Raw genomic sequence first — 6,000 nt, 5'->3', positions numbered from 1 at the left:
TAATTTTATGATAAATACAACCAAATTGCCAAAATTACCCGCTCTAAAAAAACACCATATTATGGACTTGCGTACCGTATTATACTAAATTTATGTGAATTAATTTCTATTTACAAAAATTCTTATTAGAATCTACGTATAATAATCTCCTACTTATTTTCAAATTTGGAAAAAGTAAAATATAATTAAATAGGTTTATTACATTAATGTTACTTTATAAAGAAAATAAACATTTGAAATTTTATATTAAAAAAATAACCAAAATGTATAGTCGGTTCCCTTACAAAAAAATAAATTTTATCTAATTAAATAATGATGCAAAAAATTGTAACCGATGTCTTTTTTGCTTTTTTCTGCCTTCTCTCAAACATTCTTTTATAAAATTAACATAAAATAAAGTTATATAATTTTTTTAATAAAAAAATCGACTGATCCTAATAATATTATACACGACACTTTGTTGAGATATTATATAAAAAAAAGAAAGTTTATTCTCAAGATCAAATAAATGTACATAAAAACAAGTACTAACAATTTTTTATCATTTCTACCCGACAGCAAAAAAGGAGGTTATGTATTCGACCCGTATACTTTTTTTTATGTTGGAGTGCGCTTAACTTTATTCCTGTTAATCCGATTGAAATAAATTTTGTTGCAATCGACGCAGCAGCTTTTCGCGATGTTATCAAAATGTGGTTGAAAAAATACCAGTGGCCTTTGACTGGAAACAGGTACATTATATCACCAAAAAAAGAAGTATATTAACTTCGCCCAATAACTGGTCGTTATTAATCAGACACATAAAATTATGAAATAATTATTAAAAAGAAAAACATTAAACCGAAAAAATGCGCTCAAAAGTAAGAAATAATTTCGTCCAAATACTTAATCAATTCCTTAGATACTTTTTTGAATCGGCGCCAAACTGCATGATCATATTTAAGTGGTACTTGAATGGACCTTTAGATGGTGCGTATAAAAAAAAATATACGTAATAACTGCAAACGACGGAAAAGCAGTCAAAGCACATAAATATGAATTCCACTGATGCAATATCTGTACTGGTTTTCACGTAATATTATAAAACAAATTCATATTACATGTAGAAATTAATATTTTAGAAGCAGGTGCCAATTAAAAAAAAAGCGTCTAAGGAAAAAAATTAAGTATTTGGACGACCCAACGGGTTGGTCTATGGCTGAACGCGTCTTCCCAAATCAGTTGATTTGGAAGTCGAGAGCTCCAGCGTTCAAATCCTAGTAAAAGCAGTTACTTTTATACGGATTTGAATACTAGATCGTGGATAATGGTGTTCTTTGGTGGTTGGATTTTAATTAACCACACATCTCATGAATGGTCGAACTGGACTGTACAAGACTACACGTCGCTTACTACACGTCCTCATACATATCATCCTCATTCATCCTCTGACGTAATACCTGAACGGTAATTCCCAGAGGCTAATAGAAAGAAAAGTATTTGGACTAAAAACTATTTCTTAATTTTTAGCGTATTTTGAAGTCGGTTCCATTTTTTTTTTTTTAATAATTATTTATATATTATAAGAATTAGAAACTACAAGAATTTAAAAATAAACGTGGGAAGCAATCTCTATAAAAAGCACACAGAAAAGGATGAAATTTATCAAAATTTCTTTTATTTTTACGTTTATTAGAAGCTATAAAGGAAAAAAAAGAAAAAACTGAAACCGAATTAACAATCTTGGGACAATAATTTATAATTTAATGATGATTTCTTGTTTTGAATGAAAATAGGGGTTGAGTTTAGGGGGTTAAGATTTAATTAATATTATGTATTCATTCCTAGGGGTAGAATTCAAATTTAATGTAAACAAGGGTAATGAAATGCATTACAATGGTAATGAAATGCGACCGGAAGAAGTAATGAGAAGATAAATATTAAAATAGGAGAATACGATGTAGTAGAATTTCCACTATTTGATTATTCAATAAAATTTCAGAGTGGAAAAATTTAACTATATCAATAACAAACTTGGACAAACAAGAAATGCTTTTATTCAGGAAAAAGTAAATTTGTATTAAAATAGATTTAGGAATTGCCAGAAACCACTTGAAATCATTTATACAAAGTTTAAGTTTAAACAAAATTGAAAATTAGATGATTTGATAAATTTCAAAATGAGCACTTTTTATTGAACAGGAAGTTTTGTTTTTATTAAAAAAATATTAAAATTTTTGGAGGTCGTACGTAAATCTTAGGTAAAAAACAAACAAAAATTAAATCTGAAACTAATGGAACAACTGCTTTTGTGAGGTACTATGTAGTAGATGGATTGAAGCTAAAAAATGACAGAACACAAAGGAAAATAAAAGTGCATCAAACCGGTGAAACTAACGAGGATAAGAAATTTGATTAAACAACCTAATTGAACACTAACCGTAAAACTTTATTGCAGGATCCCAATAAAACTTGAGTCCGTTTTATTTCAAGTCAGTTTACACAGCAGGAATCTCTTTAACTGACTGACATACTGATTGCCGTTTGTATTTTTAAAGCTTAATTCTATGTTTAGCTTTTAAATTTCGTTAAATTACACTCATTTTTAAGACTGAAAAGAAGAGATGCAATAAAATTAATATTTTATAGAGTAAAAGGTTTAGGATTATTTTTTTTTATTCTAATAAACTAAAAATTATATCATTTGTATGAACACCTGGTTGAAGAAAATAAATTAAGGAAATAGCCAAATTCTTACTAGAATCAATATCATTAATATGCGCATCAAATTTTACAATAGTAAATTAAACCGTTTCTATAAACTTAAATAGAAGCCAACAGTCACACATAATTGTTAGCGTGCGGACTTAAACAAACAGAGAATATTGTTGCTAAATATTCTAATTCTTATTGACTCGGATCTTAGAACGTTAATAAATTTAAAAATCCGGAGATAATTTTTTCCAACTAAAAAACTAATAGCGTGGAATAATTCTCCATGCTATTCATTCATCATAATAGCAGGTAGAAAGCTAAATTTTATCTTTGGATTTCTCAAAATAATTCGTATAGTTTTATTGTATGCGGGCGACGTGCTTATTTTTTTAGCAGAGTAATAATTTTAAATTAAGAACTAAACAACGGTTGTTGAACAAAAATATATATAACAAGTTTACGCTAAAAATCTTTTATTATTTAAAATCTAAATCTGGATCATCAGTTTTATGATTAATCACATTATTATTATTAGTAACACTGCGGTGAAAAATATATACAGTGTTTCTAAAATTGTGGGCTGGCTATACTTTTTCGGATTCTACTTGAAAAACAAAAAAAAAGATATCCTTAGGAAAAATGGCAATTTCTCCTTCGTTCTCCACCCCTTTTTTTTGTTTAACGTCCGGGACCATAGTCAGGTATTGCTACAGAGGATGAGATGAATGAATTGCAGCATGTGTAAAATTGCTGTGCCTGACCGGAAAGAAATGATAAATTTCGATTTTCACGAACACTTGCATTTACAGGAATAGCATTCTATAGATTCCTTACATTTCTTTTGTGAATTGATGTTTCAACATCAAGTAGAGATAAATTTTATTCGAATTTTTTTAACAAAACTATGAATTGTGTTTTTTTTGGCCGAATATGCACATCATAAATATCGCGAAGTGCACGATACGCAGCTGTAACCGATTCCATATTTCTATAAAAATGTTTATGATTTGTAAACTTGTTGAGGCGTGCGGTGTATAGCATGATGATATGTCATAAACTACTGAAAACAAATGATGCTTGAAACATTTTTAAAAAATCAACGTCGTCACCACAATCTGTCAATATTTTTTAACGACCCCCCCCCCCCCACCAAATTGGATAGATAAAAAGTACACATGTACGCATACACTCGCACGCTCGCAAACTATCATTAAATTTTCCCTTATGTATTGCTGAACAAGTAGTTACTAGTATATCACATTCGCGCACGTAAGTCATAAAAAATTCTATTAACCCCCTTAGGAAGAGATCTTCCTTGTCTCTTATCAACTGATTCGAAATTACGGATTTTAAGCTTTTTTTAATTTTAATAGCATTTTTTATTTAATAAAAAAATTTTTAGATTTTAATTTAAATTTTTTATAACACAAGATCACAGGACAGTTCCTTTTTCTCCAGATGATTTTCCTGCCTATCAGAAATACTTACGCAACCCAGACCCAAATTATTTTGGTGTATTCATACCACTGACAACACACACTTCATCAATTCACACTCGTAATTTAATTACGATCAAAATGTTGTAAATATTACGAGGAATATTCACGTTAATATTTCTTAGTACCTTCACTGCGGGCAGGGAGGACACCGGACCGGGAGCCAGGCTTGCACTCACCGCCCTTCATTTAGTGCATCCAACCGAGGTGCATCTACTACTAATACAAGCCTAGGACGAAGCGAGGCGACGTCTATGGCTAGGGAGGTTAACCCCCCATGCTTAGGATGTTCTGGTCCACCCGCATGCAAGACTGGTGGGAGGGAGTCGGAGCTACCCGATGATGGTTACCCGTTCCCTCAAAATGTGAGGGAACGGGTGGTGTGGGGTAAGCACCAGCTGTGAGGAACGCACACCTGGTGCTTCGTAGGTTAGGGTCGGGAAGGATAGCACTCCAGCGGAGGTATGGGCTGGCTATCCAAAAAAGGAAGTCGGCGTATTCTGATTACACTAGGGAGACCCCGGTGGGATACCCCCTACAGGGAGCTAGACAGGGTGAGCAGGCCGCTGCCACGACACCCTGAGGTAACAGTGATGCTTGCCGGATGATTGCCTTATTGGTTGCCTTTGAGGTGTTTCCAACCGAAAAAAATATATATTTCTTAGTTATACTAATATACTAGATTAGAAAGCAGCATACAGAAAAAGCAGTACAACAGAACAGTTACGTAAGTCACCAAAAATCTAATTTCTGTTAATGTAATTTAATTTTTTTACAATTTGTTTTTAATTTCATTAAATGTACGGGGTAGTAACTTTTAAATACTTTTATGCATAGGTTTGGTTATCTGATAGATTGCTTTCTGTCTGCAAATCTCTCTTGATAGTACTTCCATTCATTTTATCGTTATTAAGCAGTATAGTGTAACATTCTATTCCGGTATACTCACTTAATTACAATATTTTACAAAATTATTATTATTTTACGTAGTTCAAAATAAAAAAAAAATAAATTTTGAACTTTTTCTTAACTGCAGTAATAAGCCCTTATTGAGAGATTTTTAACGACATATCATAAGTTGTACTTCTTTTGATCGGTTCCAGAGTTATAGCCAAACAAAATTTTAATCAATGAATTATTTGGATCTTACAACGGGAAGGCACATCGGTTCGAATCCGACTTCATCTCCATTTTTTTCCATTTTTTTTATTTAAATATATTGATTTATTAATAATTATTTACCTCTGATTGTAAAAAAAAGTTTTACGATAAATAAAACTTCAATAACAATAAAATATAGATTTATGAAAAAATATCAGAAGTTATTAATGAAATGTTTTATGTACTTTTAAAAATGTGTGTATGTAACTTAATAGGCATATAAGGAAATCATGTGGTGTCCACATCAATTTTTTCTACATATGCATCTTCCTGGTGAATCACCGTTCTGTGTGTTAGCTACGAGATTTAGCTACGTCAATGTCTGGAATTTACAACACTGAAAGACATGTTTTCTATTGCAAGTTTGAGTGATAATTTTAATTTTTTTTTTTACAAGTAAATGTTGTAGGGTAGGTGCTTATAGTGCAATGCAAGGATCTTTGTTAAGTACTTGAATGATCTCCATGAGTGAAATTTGCTACTCTTCTTGTTACGGTTACTGGAAAATAACATTTATTCAAAGGAAATAGGAGTAGAACTAAATTACTTAACTGTAACAATCCAGAATGAAATATAATTTTTAGTAATAACAACTCTTTTCCGAACCTCACCGTTAAGTGCCGATATTTAAGACAAGATTTGAGGAATT

The sequence above is a fragment of the Lycorma delicatula genome, chromosome 2, assembly GCF_047948215.1.
Source record: "Lycorma delicatula isolate Av1 chromosome 2, ASM4794821v1, whole genome shotgun sequence".
NCBI classification, from domain to species: Eukaryota; Metazoa; Arthropoda; class Insecta; order Hemiptera; family Fulgoridae; genus Lycorma; species Lycorma delicatula.
Note: the sequence above shows the minus strand (reverse complement) of the source record.